Consider the following 16326-nt stretch of genomic DNA (forward strand, 5'->3'; position numbering starts at 1 on the left):
AAGGCAATCGACCAGTGTTTCTCTCTCACATGGATGTTTCTCTCTCTCTCTCTTCCCCCTCCTCTCTTTTTAAAATCAATAAATATATCCTTGAGCAAGAATTTTAAAAAGTCACACCAGCACTACATTGAAACATATCCTGTAGCTGTTATTGATTCATATATGCAAATTCAAATCAAAATTATTAGAAAATATAATTACTCTCTGACATTTTTTCAACACATGTTAAACAAACAGCTAGCATTTCACTTAGCTTAGTAAGCCTTGTTTTCAAGCAGCTCTGGCCTTGCTATAACTCCTCTTGCTTTTTACTCAATTTTCTAGCTGGATTATTGCTGTTAAAAACCTGAAAAAATTATATTATTTGTGAATTAGTCTAATTTAGGGAGAAATATGTGCAACAGACTTTCAGGGCCAAATTTTTCTTCTGACAAAGGTCCAACAGGTAGTTGAACACTTTGTCGTTTTTCTATGAAGTTGGATTTTTATGAAGGGTGCTGTTATTTGATAAGTCATGCAAGCTTTTGGGAAGTTATGTAGTGCAAAGAGAAATTGTAGGATATTCACTCAGAAATGCACTTGCTGACTGATTTAGAAATTCTGAAGAATGTAAGCAAACATAGGTCATACATACTGTATCAGTCTAACATAAAGCAAGGTAATTGCTTTGTCTACCTATGATGTCAATATGGCCTATTTAGTGTTTAATGTTTAAAAAAAGGAAAAAAGAAGACCTAGCCAATTCAATACAAACAATAAGTTAAAACAAGTACGTGGACAGCTTTTAAAAATGAGCTATTGTGTTAAAATAATCAATGTGTTGCACTATGTAGACAAATTTAGATATTTTTTAAAATTTATGTAATGAGAAAACAGGTTGAAAGTGCTAGTTTTATGGCTTATTTTTATGACTCACATGCCCCCCCATGGATTGTGTTGACTGCTAGCTGAGTTTTCAGATATATTTAAAAATATGATGAAACTTTAAATACGTATTTGCTTCTCTTGAGTCAGTCATTTACAGCTAAACAGATTCAGATCTGCTACTCAGTGTGCCCATGATCCACACTCTCTTGTTTGGAATTAAAAGGTCTTGTTAGACCTTTTATTACCTAATTAGACACATAATAGACTTTTCCTTTTTACCTAGGTACTAGGCTACGGTGGTCCCTTAATGTCAAGCAGCCCCGACATTTAACCCAATGACTGTCACAATCTTGAAAAACTCTGAGCTTAGAAAAAGTAATTTCTAAGCTAAAGAGAATTAGAATTTGGATGATACTTTCTGAACACAGCAGTGAACCTTGGGTGCTATTTATTTATACCCCGCTTTACAATTAAGAAGGAAGCCGATCGTGTCTTTAATAACAGCTGGAGAAATGGTTAAGGTATATAAGGGCAGTTGGACTAGAAGACTTATGTAGAGATACTTAGCATGTTGTGAGGATATGTCTAGTCATGCCTTAATTTTCTAAATGAGTTTTATGCCTAATTAAAAAAAACTGCTTTGTTGTTAAGAAGAGTATTTAAGATCTGGTTGCTGTTGTCATGTTTATACCCTGCATTTCAATAAAACTTTGAAGTATGGTGCAATGAAGGAAAGGGGCAAATTGGATGATGATGCTGAGCAATGGTGCAGGTGCCTGGGGTCCAAAATATAATTTAAGTAGACAAGCCTTAGCTTAAGAGACAAAGGAAAGCCTTCAAGTGGACTCTTTCCCTTTGAGATGTCAATAAAACACTGAGGAAAAACACATTTTTTAATGCTAAAGATGATTCTAGCTACAACTCAAAAAATTCGTATTAAGAAACACGTCAAACATAATAGAAATCTATAGAAAAGTATAAATGTCTATATACCCATTACTGAGATTACATAAAAAATGTATTTTTGCCAAATTTGCCTAATATTCATCATTCTTTCATAAACAAATGCTGCATCTATCTATATCTATATCTATGTATCTATAATCTATATCATCTGTATCTATCTATATATACCTAGCTCCCACCCATTCCACCCCTTCTCTTCCCAGAGTTAGCCTCTTTCCTGAATTTGATGTCTAGCGTTCCTATCCATATTATTTTATATTTATTATTCATGATTCTTAAAACAATATATGCTTTACTTTGCATGTTTTTAAAATTTGACATGAACATGGGGGTGGGCAGGGCAGGGGGAGAGAAAAGGGGGTGAAATGGAGACAACTGTAATTGAACAACAATAAAAAAAGGAAAAAAAGTTTCTGGAAACAAAAAATAAGAAAAATTCACATGAACAGCATCATATTGTATACACCCTTTCCACAATTTTATTGTTTTCCTTTTAACATTGTTTTTAAAGATTTAGTCACATAGTATTGTCTTCACTTATATGTCTACATAATATTTCATTATGCAAACAATTCAATTTATCAGTGTGTTTTTCTAATGAGGGACAGTTAGGTTGTTTCTACATCTAACCAGGAGTGTTCCTATGAACATCCGTGTTTGTATCATCTTGTGGCTATACGAGTGGAGCTGTTGACTCATAGGACATACCTGTATTCCTCTTTTCTAGGTATTGTCAAACTGCTGTATACACAGGTTGCATTAAGCTTAGAACCTCACTGTTATTGGACAAAAGAAATCATTTCCTAATATCTCTGGCATGGCTTTAGGGTATTTCATTAAAAAAATTTCCCGTCTACGTGGGTTAAAAATTGTATCTCCTAGGTTTGTATTTTCCTGATTATTGATGAAATTGTGTTTTTACAAGCATATTATGAATCAATCTAATTTAATATGTGCATAAAAATAGCCTAAAAACCTATCCATGGATAAATGGAAGCTATCACTATATCGATGCCACACTACTTATCTTATTGTAGTGTTTATAGACCATTTTAGTATGTTGTGGTGAGAGCTCTTGTAATTATTTTTTTCAAAATTTCTTGTCTAGTCTTGGCATTTTCCTCTTCCTTATGAATTTTAGCAATAGGTAGCCAAGTTTTGAGGAAATCTTAAATTTATAGCATTGAGTCTATAGATTAATTTGCAGTAAATGATTGCCATCTACCATCTGTAAGTCTCATTCATGACTATGGTATAATTTTCTATCAATTTAGGTCTTTATATCTTTTAGTAATAAATGTTATACAATTTCTTATTTATATTTTTGTTAGATTTATTTAAAATACATGTATAAATTTTGAGTTATTTATAGATAGTTTTTATATTGGGTATATAGAGGCCTAATAATCTCTATATATTATTATAAGTGGTATCTTTTTATTTTTATTTTATTTTTTAATTTAATTTTTATTGTATTTTTTCCTTTACCATTTAGTACCATTATATCGTTCTCCCCCTAGCAATCACCACACTGTTGTCCATGTCCGTGAGTCCTTTTTCCTTTTTTTCAATCCTTCCACCACCTAACCTCTCCCACCCAGCAGTCATCTGCTCCCCATCAAGAGTCTGTCCCCATTTTCCTTGTTAGTTCAGTTTGTTCATTAGATTCCGCATATGAGTGAAATCATATGGTATTTGTCTTTCTCTAACTGGCTTGTTGCATTTAGTGTAATGTTCTCCAAGTCCATCCACACTGTTGCAAAGGGTAAAATTTTCTTCTTTTGTATGGCCAAGTAGTATTTCATTGTGTAAATGTCCCATAGTTGTTTTATCCACTCATCTACTGATGAACACTTGGGCTACTTACATTATCTTCGTCATTATAAATAATACTGCAATGAACATTTATGTTCTTTCAAATTAGTGTATTGAGTTCCTTGGTATATTTTCCCAGAAGTGGAATCGCTAGGTCAAAAGGCAGATCCATTTTTAATTTTTTGAGGTATCTCCATGGTGCTTTCCACAGTGGTTGTACCAATCTGCAATCCCACCAACAATGTAAAGGTTTCCCCTTTCTCCACGTCCCCTCCAGCACTTGTTTGTTGATTTATTGATGATAGCCATTCTGAGAGGTGTGAGATGATATGACATAGTGGTTTTAATTTCAATTTCTCTGATGATTAGTGACATTGAGCATCTTTCTATATGTGTATTGGCCATTTGTATATTCGCTTTGGAGAAGTGTCTATTCAGGTCATTTGCCCATGTTTTAACTGGGTTGTTTGTTTTATTTATGGTGTTAAGTGTTATAAAATTTTTATAAATTTTGGATATTAACCCCCTATCAGATGTATCAGCAAATAAGTTCTCCCATTCTATGGATTGTCTTTTTATTTTGTTGGTGATTTCCTTTGCTGTCCAAAAGCATTTAGGTTTGATATATCCTTTGTGACAGTATGATTGGACCTGGAAAACAGTACGCTAAGTAAAATAAGCCAGTCAGAGAAATACAAACACCATATGATTTCACCCATGTGTGGAATCAAATGAAAAAACTAAACTAACAATGTATATGGGGGCAGAGTCATAGATGGAGAGCAGGATGACAGCTAGTGTGGGGGAGGTAAGAGGGTGGAGGGACTGAACAAAAAGGAAAAAGGACTCATGGACATGGCCAACAGTGTGGGGATTGCTATTGTAAGGGAGTATAAGGGAACTAAATGATAATGGAAAAAAATACAGTAAAGATCAAATTAAAAAAAAAAAGAAATACAACTTCACTGCTGGGAAGTTCTCGCCCCTATTGCTTTCATATGTATTTTTGAAGCTTCTGACTTTTATTCTAACTTTCTGCTGCTTTCTCTCTAAATCATTTTGGATTTTTATTTTGAGTGAAATGAGAAGTCATTGGGATGTTTTGAGCAAAGGGATGATATGATATACTTTATATTTGTAATATGATCGTTTAAGCTGCTGAGTTGAGGATAGACTTAAGGGGAGCAGGAACAGAAACAGGAGACCATCAGAAGGCCATTATCACAATGAAAGGGAAAGATGATAGAGGTGGGGGTAGAGGGAAGTGGTCTGGCTCTGGAAGCTTCTTTTGAAGATAAAGCCAAACGAATTTGCTAATGGTTTGGATTTGTAATGCAAAAGAACAGAATACCAAGGATGACTTCAGGTTTTTAGCCTAAGCAATTTTTTTCTCATTATGTTGTCTCTTTGTATCTCTAATAATTTGTTTTGCCTTGATATCTATTGTAAAATAAATTAATGCTGCTACATATTTGCCTTTTATTTTCAACCTTTCTGTGGCCTTTTTTACCAGCCCATAACTGGAATTATTTATTTTTAAAATCCAGATACAGATCTTCTAAATTTTAATAGGTAGTCTATTTACATTTACAATTATTCTTGTCAGTTATTTCTGACACCGTACTTTGTGTCTTGTATAGATCATGTGTTTCTTCTGATGCTGTTTTCCCCCCTACCTTCTACTATTTTGATGACTTTTTAATTCCTTTATTATCTTTAGTGTTTTGGAAGTTATATATTTTAATTTATTCTTTTAGTGGCTAACTTCACATTCATAACATACCCCACTTGACTTAACAAAGTCAGGTAATCAGCATTTCTCTACTCCTCCCAAAGCCTATCAGGACAGAAAATGCTTGGACCCTAGCTCTCCCTTCTTTCTTACATTTTATTGTTTTTAGCATTTTTTTAAGTTTTCATAATATAACTTTCCACATAATCATGAAAGCATATAAAAAATATGATTAATCCAATATACTCTTCACTCAGCTTCAATAATTATTAGTATATTCCCATCCTATTTTATTCATATATGTTCCCTTCTCCCCACACTTTTCACTTGTCATTAGACACTTTTAAGAAGACCCTAGGCATTATCTTATTTTAGGTGTAAATAGCTGCATACCTTCTCTTAAAGAGAAGCTGTCCACTATTTTCATTTTATATTATTTGTATTCCCTCAAGTTAATTATTATTACTGTTGTTTTACATAGTAATACCTGTTCAGATCTGTCTATACATCTACCAATTTTACCACTTTTCTTTGCATTTTGCATCCCATTCATTTATTTTGGCTTCAGTTTTCTTCTTTCTAAACTACATTTTTTAGTAGTTCTTTCAGCAAAAGTGAATGATTGTGGCTCTTTGTGAATTCTGAGTTTTTGTCTCAGTTGTGCGTGTGTGTGTGTGCTCACTTTGTTGAATAATATTTACCTGTAAATAAAATACTTGGCTGACAGTTATTTTCTATAACATTTTAGTGTTGACGTAAGAAACATCCAAACCTGTAAGAATTTTTATGAGTTTATTTGAGCCAAACTGACAACTGCCACTTATTTTATACATCAGAAGCAAAGAGAAAGACATAAGGGAGGCAGGAGAAAGCAAAGCAGGGAAATCACTGCGATTGGATAAAAAAGTAAAATGAATAAACACATACTTCTTTTACATAGGTGGGTATAGGATAGTTAGCAGTTAACAGTTAGGATAACAATAACAATGAGGGACTCTGTGGTCTCCTGCTGTGCTGAGAGATTGTGCTCTGAGGGATCTGGAAGAAGGGTTACCCTGACATTCTAAAGGTATGATATCATAGATGCAAAAGGACAATAGACAGACTTGGTTAAGGTAAAGATTGACCTTTGTCAAGAAAGATACTGGGCTAGGACATGACGACCTGCCATAACTCACTTTTAGCTAGAACATTTTAATTTCAGTCCATCCTATGTGGCTGCTTTCAGTCTCTTAGTTTGTAAGGCTCATTGTGCAAGCCTCCCCTGAGCCTTTCAGGTTGAGTATGTGGCCAGGCCCTTTTTCATCCACAAGAGGCTATTTTCCCATTGCCTTCCTACTTCTACAGTTTGTTTTGTGAAATTGCCTGTCAATCTAGTTGTAGTCTCTCGTGTTTTATCAATTCTCAGCTCTGTTTATAGCCATGACTTTGTAGCTTAATTATCTGGAGCTTCTTAAAGCTAAGAATTTCATAGATATAATCAACTCTGAAAAAATTCTCAGCTATTATCTCTTTAAATATTGACACTCTCCCATTCTTTCAACTTTTTCCTCTGGAAACTTATATTAAAGGTATCTTGGACTTTCTTAGCTGTTTTTCCATGATTTGAAACTTGTTCTTTATGAGCTCCAACTCTGGGGTGCAGTAATTTTTTCATATCTTTCAGTTCTCTAATTTTCTTTTCAATTATACATTTCATTTCTCAAAGATCCATTTGATTTCTTTTTAGAAAGGTATTGACTACTTATTTATTTTTACAATGTCTTGCCTTTTTGTGGTAGGGTAATTATTTGTTTCTCTTATCACTTTAAACATGTTTTTTTGGATTGTCTTTCAGTTATTTAACGGTCTTGCAGCTTTAAACTCTTATTTGTGTCTATTGACTTTCTCATGGTAAGCTGGCCCCTGTGTAAATGTGACTAAATTTATGGGAGATTTGTGTATTGCTTTTGTTATTTGTTTTTTTTTGTTTGTCTCCCCCGCCCCCCAAATCTCCCTTTGAAGCCTAGGATATGGGAAAATTCCTCTGGAGCAGTTTTACATTTCCTTGTGCTATATGATTTAGGGGTACCCCTTATCCAACATTGACTTTTGAAGTAATTTCTCAGGTTAGTGGTCCCCAGATCACAACTGTAGAAGTGATTGAGATTATAGGAATGTATGACTTACAAATCTGGAATTTACATTTATTAGGGAATACTTTTCTTTATTTTCAGTCCAGAGTTGGACAATTTTCTCTGTTGTCTTATATAGATTTAAAATGAATGAATGCTAAGAATTTCTAGAATGCCATAATATGCTACAAAGGAAAATTTGTATTTGTTGTAATAAATATGGGAGGCCTGGAAAATATGCTAAGAAGAAAACAAAAATTACATATTCTCCTACCACCAGGCTGACCACTTTGGCACTTTGATGTTCTTAAAGTTTTATTTTTTGGTAAACATGTACTTATTTTCAAAAAGAGTTATTTTATAACCACTTTTCACTTGAAAATAATATATTATTAAACTTTGCATTTCTAAATGTTTTTCCTATTATAGGCTTGAACTAGAGTAATTTTCCTCTCCCAGGGGACATTGGCAATGTCTAGGGACATTTCTGAGTGTCATAAATGGGCAGTGCTACTGGTGTTCAATGGGTAGAGGCTAGAGATGCTGCTAAGCTTTCTACAAAAATGGGACAGCTTCCCTTCCCCACTCCCATCAAAGAATTATGCCACCCAAAATGTCAGTCATTGTCAATGAGAAACTTCTACGTCATTTTAATGGGTTCTGATAAGATTGTCTTTGCCACATCCTTTATTCTGATCATTATAGTTCTTTTAAAAAATGTCATACTGGACCTCTAAGGCAGGGGTCCCCAACTTCTGGGCTGCAGACTGGTATAGGTTTGAGCCTGTTGGGGACTGGGCTGCACAGCAGGAGGTGAGCTTGAATGCAGTGCCCATGAATCATCCTGAAACCATCCCCCCTCCCTGGTCTGTGGAAAAATTGTCTTCCATGAAACTGGTGTCTGGTGCCAAAAACATTGGGGGCTGCTGCTCTAAGGGACATTTGAATGTGTGGGCCACTTCTCTCCTTTTTTTAACTTTTAATTTAGAAAAAAATGTGATTTATATTTATTTATTTTAATATTACAATTCTTAAGTTACAGTTACAAAATAGTCATAGGGATGCAAAGTACAGCATGTACAGTCAATAATACTGTGATAACTATATATGGTATTAGATAGCTACTAGATTTATTGAGGTAATCACTTCGTAAGTTATATAAATGCCTAATCCTGGGATTGTACACCTGAAACTAACACAACATTGTACATCGTAGTTTTTAGTGATCAAAAACTTTTGGAACCCTTATTGTTTGTATTGTCCCTTAAGCAATAATACACATTATCTTGAAATATTATTCATCTTTTTGTGATGCACAAGTCATCTGTGTGTTCCCTAAGGTGCTGCTTCTTTGGTTGGTGACCAGCAGGACCTCAGTATTGTCTGATGACAGTGATGAAATTGATCACAAGTTTTAAATAATAAAAATACAAGACCCCTGTTTGTGGATAGGCAAGGCAGTGTGTTGGGACATGCTTGGTCCTGTCAGCAAGTTTAAACTCTCTTCCTTAGTAGTTTTGTGTTTCTCTAGTTGCAATTTCAGTATCTGCAAAATGGGTACAATATTAGTTAGCTTGCAAGTTTTTGTTTTAGAATTCAGAGTATGTGGGTAAAATACCTTTTTATAGTAGGGAGTAACAGTTGTCACTATAGTGATAGGACATGTTATTTGAGGGGACACATATGTGGAATAACTTGGCTCAAATTTAGCTTCCAGTGGACCTGTAAAGGATAGACATTACTGAGTTTGACTCTACTAGGGTGTAAAACAACTAATTTCTTTGGAGTGAGCTGTGTTCTTTAGGAAACTGTAGTCCATCTTTCAGTCATATGGTACACCATTCAGTGCACTGAAGAAGTAATTTACTAGTAGCCTGAAAACAGTACTGAGTATTACCTAGTAGCAAGTCATAGGATTTGAAATTGTCAAGCAAGATATCTTAATGATAAAATCAGTTAACAGGGCTGCCCTTGGGCAATATTGTGAAATAGGCAAGGTTGGTCTTTGTTTCTCTCCCTCCACACTACTCCGTGCCAAGCTGTACAATCACCCCAGGGTAGAAGTCCCATATCTTGCTCCTGGAGAATGTTATTCTTTGCCAGCTGTCACAGTAGAAATACCAGCTGATAAATATTTCCTCTACTTATCAGCCAACAGAGGCCCCAGTGGTAGGTGCATTTTAATAAGGAGTATTCTAAGGACCAAAAAGGCTTTAGAACTCAAAAGGAGTGGTTCTTTAGGGGGAATTAAAGGTAATGGGGAGGTAGTAAAATGTGAGGGAACCATTTTAGCACCTCCAAAATCATGTTTAAATAAACTGCTGCTTTCTCATAAGGCTGAGTAGGCTTCTGAGATGTATGTAGAAATTCGAGGATCAATTGGAAGAACTGCAGTGTACTCACAAGTACTATATTTTAATTTATGGAACATCTGTCATGTCTGAGAGACTAGACTGTCACTACTGCATATGTTAGTATCTCAGCAAAGTATCCCATATTTATCTCCTGACATAAGTAATCTCATTTACAGATGAAGTGGAAGGAGGTTGCATGAATGTCTCAAATAAGTTGTGAATGAATACATTTTCATGCCATTCGTATGAGAAGAGTCACCAGGTGTTGTAACAGGGTACAGCCAAGAGGTGGGGGGGCCCAAATAGGGATTTGGAATGGGGTCCAGAACTCAAAGTGTTCAGGAAATATTAAGATCTCCTCACCCTGTCCACCCCCCCCCCCACCCGCCACACAGGTGTGGGTTGGGGGAAGGGACAAATGGAGCAGGACCATTGAGAACTGTTTTGCATAGCAACAGTTTTGCAACTAACCTCTGGTGTGGTCATTTAACATATCTATAACCTTTAACTGGTTGCATAGATATGAAATAGCTGTGGCCATGCTCTGAGCCAGGGGAATGGAAGTAACTTCCCCACTAAGATGTAACTGGGAGGCCAAGTCCCCCAAGTTACAATGCCTGCGTGGGAGCTTGGAGAAGATTGGCTCCATGATATGGGGCCACACCTGCCCAGACTCACAATGGCAGCCCAGTAAAGCTGGAAGGATATGAGAGGGCTAGCAAGTGTAGCCGATGTTGAAAGGAGTCAGAAATGGGGCTGCAGAGGAAGATTGGTGTGGGGATTTAAACCGAGATGTGGCAGCCTTGGGGGGAACCATGCAGTTTTGGCTGAGTGGGGACTCCCATGGCCCTGGGAGAGAGAACCACAAGGCTTTGCCAGAGTGGGGACTTCCTCAGCCCTGTGATAGAGAGGACCACAGCCAGTGCAGGAGAACCACTCGGTCTTTAGCAGAGTGGGGACTCCCGCAGCCCTGCAAGAGAGAATCACCATTCAACTTTAGCAGAGAACCACCACTCAGCTTTGGCAGAGTGGTGACCCCCCTCCTTGCAACCATTGAGGAGGGAGAACCACGCAGCTTTGGCAGAGTGGGGACCCTTGCAGCTTTACAAGGGGGAACCACCACCCGGCTTTAGCAGAGATCTCGGCAACACAGCTGATGGGAACTGAGGGAGGCCTACCAGCCGAGACGGGTTACTGGGAAGAACTGGGGGCTGCCTGAGCCACGGACTCCTATTTCTTTTCCTGAGATATGGTACCCCAGACTGGGCAAAGGGGGAAGGAAGGACTGTGGGTGTTTTAAGGGACTTTGGGATTTTGATGAAGACATTAGTTCACTACTTTAAGTTTGTATAGCATTAAATAAACATTTCCTTTCCTTTTCACGAATCTCTGGCATTGAGGGACGTTTTTCCTCTAGCGGTGGACATAACAAACCTGGGGTGTTCCTTTCGGGCAATAGTATATTGCCCTTGGCCCCCTTGTCTTCTTGTTGTTCGGTAACAGTGTTTTCTACTGGTACTGAAAAACATCAATGTTATTTCTGGTGTAGATGTTTTTTTATACCAAACTGGGAACTGAGGACTTTTATGCCTCTGTTTTCAAGGTTCCAAGGGACTCTGTTAGGACAAAGTCTAGGGTAGGGGAAAAGGTTATTATGTTTCATTTCATGTATTTCCTATCAAATCTATTGCTAGCTATTGCTCATCTAGTTCCAAAAAAGATTGCTTGTAAATACGTGTTGTGTGTGTGTTTATACACCTGTATGCATATATGGGCATGTGTGGATAGATATATAAGTTTTTGAAATGGTGTTTGGAGAGTCCTGGCCAATTGAATACAAATGACTTTTAACTCATGCCAAGTAGTTCAGAAGTGGGTAGTATCACCTAAGTACACACAGCACCTGGTCTATCGTGTTAATCAATTATACCTTTGCAATTCCACTGCTTTCCCTTCCACTTTAAAAAGTTCATTAGGGTTTCAGGACTTTGTCTGATGGGCTTTGAAGAGACTTCTAGAAACGCACTGCAGCACCCATTTGCTTCTTGTTTCATCCTGCCTCATGTTTTTATGCTGAGAAACAGGAAGGGCTTGGAGTCATAGAATGGAGTTCCAGTCCTGCAAAATACTGACCTCGTAACCTTTCAGAATCTCACCTGTCATCCAGGGACCAAAAATATCTACTTCTCAGTAATGTTAGGGAACTGGAAATGTGTTTAAACACCTACTGTGTATCCAGCACATAGTAGGAATTTGAGGCCTATATCTGTTTTTAAATCTTTTTAAAGATTTTACTTTATTTTTATTTTTCAATCACAGTTTACATTCAATATTATTTTGTATTAGTTCAGGTGTACAGCATAATGGTTAAACAATCATATACTTTACAGAGCGGTGCCTCCAATATTATCAGTATTCACCTGGTGCCATATATACTTATTACTATATTATTCACTATATGCCCTGTGCTGTATTTTACATCCCCATGACAGTTTTGTGACTGGCCTAGATCTGATTATGTATTTATCTTATGAATAAAGTATGTATTGAGGGCATTGCATACATTGCCCTGTATATAGTGCTCCATAATTATTTTTGTGGACAGATACAAAAGTTATATTTTATCATTTTCTGTATATTGCATACATCCTTTCATGGCATTCAGTAGACAACTGTGGATACTGGTCCTTAAATATGAGACATTTACAGTGGTCCAACAAGAAAAGCTGCTGCTTCTAGAACTTGTTTCTATTGCAAGGTCACAAAAAGTCTCTCGATTAGAAATTTCTTTGTGTGTGTGTGTGCAATATTTGTGAGAAGAAAATGTTTATGCTGGTTACTGTGCAGTGGCAGCTAAGAAGGTGGCTGTGGTGGCGGCAGTGGCAGCTGAGGCAGTAGCTGAGGTGGTGACAGAGGAAGCAGAAGATGGCAGATTTTTTGAAAGGACTGCCCATCTACAACAAAAGCAATTTTAGTTGATTTCATGCTGACTCTGTGTGTAAAGCCTGGAATCGACGCCCCTCAGTCTACCTGCCCACGCGGGAGTACCCATCCGAACAGATCATTGTGACAGAAAAAACGAACATCCTTTTGTGCTATCTACATCAGTAATGGGACAAAAAGAATGCTGCCAAGAAGAGAGACCAGGAGCAAGTGGGCCTTGAGGGTGAGAGCTCGGCTCCCCCAGCCCCCTTGCAAAGTCGCACAGACTGACAGCCCAGACATGCACGAGGACACTTAAGACTCACACTCCCTGATAGGTGCCTCCTGTCTTGTCTGCTCCTCACCCTCCTGCTGTGTAAACACCCTGTCTGCTCACCCCGCTGGCCTGCCCGCCCACACCCCGCCATGCATACCACTTCCAACCTCATAGGAGCCCGATGTATTTATTTTCCTTGAGTCTTTATTTATGCTGTAAAATGTACCAAGCGATGGTTAAAGGGGACGTCAGACCCCATAGTGTGATGTTGGTAGATGCTTCTTAAAAAATAACATTGTTACTCACTGTCCCACCCCACCCCAGACCCCCTCCTCCTCCTCCCCAGTCTCTGGAGAACCAGAGTCTGTCTGTGAGTGTTTAGAGATGAGCCTTGCTGCAGCTGGGTGACTGGGGTGGGGCCCTTCTCCCCACTTCCGTCCACTGGTCTGGCCTTAAGACTTGGCCTTGACTTTAATTCCATCGGGACCTATTCTATGCCCGGACCTTGCTCTGAGAGCTCACCACAGGGAGAAGTCAGCTCTTCTGGATCTTTCTCTTAAGTCATTTTATCATGGACTGGTGCATGCTCCGTGTCCACCCCAACAAAAGGATCTTTCCTAAGAAAAAAAAAAAAAAACGAAAGAAAAGAAAGAAAGAGTTTATGCTGGTGTTAAGAAATTGATATGGTGTAATATCTTGAAAGTTGGAACCATACCTTAAAGAAGAGATTCTCAAATTTATTGAAAATGGCATGTAATAATTTTCTTAATTACTCAAGAATATGTTGGAACTTTTGGGTGATGTTTCTAAAGTTGGGTAAAAGATGATCTGTAGAGGTGAATGCATTTTATTTCTCTTCAGACTCAGCATGGCTGTTTCCACATATTACGTGAAACAAAGTCTCGACCGATGCAGTCTGTTTCAAAAAAAAGAAAGGTCAAGGTTTTCTGACATTGCTCTGAGAAAGAGGAATCAGGCTGTCTTGAAAAAAAATTGAGATACCTTTCTTTTTCATTGAAAAAAATACAAGAAGTTTCTGTTTATTATCTCAAGATCTAAAGACAGTGTAGGAATACACTCTGCTTTAGATGATTCTAATATCCCCAGTTCTTTCAGGAGTAACACAGAGTTCTGCACTCAGATCCTGACTGGTATGTGAAGAGGATGACAGGCATTTTTGATACTCACAGGGTTGCAGAATACAAAGTAGAACCAGCACACCCTAGAATAGCTGTCCTTAGAATAGCAATCTAAATGTTCCAAGGAAAAGCTTTATGATGAAAATAAGACCTCTCGCAAAGCTTACAAGTAACAGTGATTCAAATAATACCAAATAATATTTATCTTACCATGGTCTATGATAAACACTGAAAAACACGTGGATCCTAGATGTCCAGTGCTGGGTTATTAAGTACTTTGGAAACACAGAATGGCAGCCTGGATCTCTTGCTACATTGCTGGTTCCTTCAGGGTGGGAAGTGTGCACTTCTGCATCACCTGCAGGAGTTCTAGGAGACTGTTCTTCACTCAATAACCATCAGTTATGTATGAATGAAAGATATTGTTGACTACAATGATGAGGGAAAGGCTTCTGGCTACATTAATTAGGTCTGTACAATATGCTATATGGTGTTCTGGGCAGATCCATTGTCTCTGCATCTTGTCTCCCTGGGAAAGGCAGGGTGCATTAATGCAGACATGTCTGCATTACATGCAGACATGTAATGGTGCACCCTGAGGCCAGGAGGTGTCACTGTCCCAGTATCCTTGTGGCTCTTGACTGAATGTGTTCCCAGAGCAGTGTGGCTACATGTGAAAACTGAGTGTGTTATATAATAGATCAACTGATAAAGTACATAGTTTTTACAGTAATACCTCTTGACTGTAACTCCCTCGAGAATCACATTTGTGTCTTGCTCTGCTATGTTGGGACTCCATGTTGACATTGGATAAAAATTGACTCTGGACCAGGCTGCTTGGATTAGAGTTCTGGTTCTGCCAATCACTGTGTGACCTGGGTAAGTTAAGTAACCTCTCAGTTTCTTGCTGTCCTTGTCTGAAAAATGGGGATGAAATAAATTTAATGCACAATAAACATTTTAAAAAGTGCTTGGCTTATGGTAAATTCTGAGTAAAAGGTAGTCATTTGGTAAAAACTTGTTTGAATACTTTTCCATGGAATAGGAGAACAAAGACTTATATGTAAAGAGCACCTACTCTCTGCCTGTTGGTTTGCATAATTTGTTTATTTATTATGAAGCCATGTTTTGTATAAAGCAGATTTTTCTTGCCTCCTATACAAGAAGATCTGATAACTGTAGGGCTAAAGTACCTGTATTAATTTCTAAGCTTCCTGTAAGAGATTACTAAAAATTTAATGGCTTAAAATAATAAAAAATCATTCTCTCATAATTCTGGAGTCCAGAAGTCTGCAACCAATGTCACTGGGGCAAAATCAAGGGATCTGCAGAGCCACGCTCTCCTTCTTAGTGTAATAAAGGAGACTCCTTTCCTCGCCTCTCCCAGCTTCTGGTAGCTGCCAGAGTTCCTGGGCTCATAGCTCCACAAGTCCCAGCTCTGTCTCTATGATCACGTTGCCTTCTGCTCTTCTTTGTGTGTAAAATCCCCCTTTGCCTCCACTAAAAAGGGTACTTGTGATTGCATTTTGGGTCCATCCAGATAATCCAGGATAATTTTTCCATCTCAAAACTTTCAGTGTAATTGCACCCACAAAGACCAATTCTTGCCCAAGTAAAGTAACATTTACCAGTTCAAAGGATTAAGAAATGGATATCTTTGGAAGGAAGGGGGTCATTTTTCAGCCTACCTCAACCTGCTATAGGGATTTCTCAAACTATTAATTCTAAGACTCTATAAGGAGACTCAGTAAACTTAGTAAACCACCCTCAAAATCAATATTAAGTAGCCTAAATAATGGTATATGCCAGAATTGAGTATCTCTAAATATAAGTAAATCATTATTCCTTTTCATTATTTTTGCTAATCCTTAGTTTTAACTAATTAAAAAAATTGTGATACTATTTAAACATAGATCAATTCTGGCATTCTCTTGTTTCATACTCCCAACAGTTCTATACTGCTGGCACAACTGGCATTATCTTTATATTACAAAAGAGAACACTAACATCTAGTAAAGGTAAGTGCCTTACCCTAAATCAAAACTTTTAGCAGATCAATGATATCAGCCAAAGCCTTTTGACTTCTAGGCAAGTATTCTTTACATTTTATCATAGTGACAAATTGTCTTTTTAGAAGGAG

General features: G+C 37.5%; 1 pseudogene; it reads left to right on the forward strand.

Moving 5' to 3' along the window:
- The first annotated feature begins 12692 nt into the window (after positions 1 to 12692).
- Positions 12693 to 13324, forward strand: LOC114495324 (annotated as a pseudogene).
- Positions 13325 to 16326: the final 3002 nt, after the last annotated feature.

The sequence above is a fragment of the Phyllostomus discolor genome, chromosome 4, assembly GCF_004126475.2.
Source record: "Phyllostomus discolor isolate MPI-MPIP mPhyDis1 chromosome 4, mPhyDis1.pri.v3, whole genome shotgun sequence".
NCBI lineage: Eukaryota > Metazoa > Chordata > Mammalia > Chiroptera > Phyllostomidae > Phyllostomus > Phyllostomus discolor.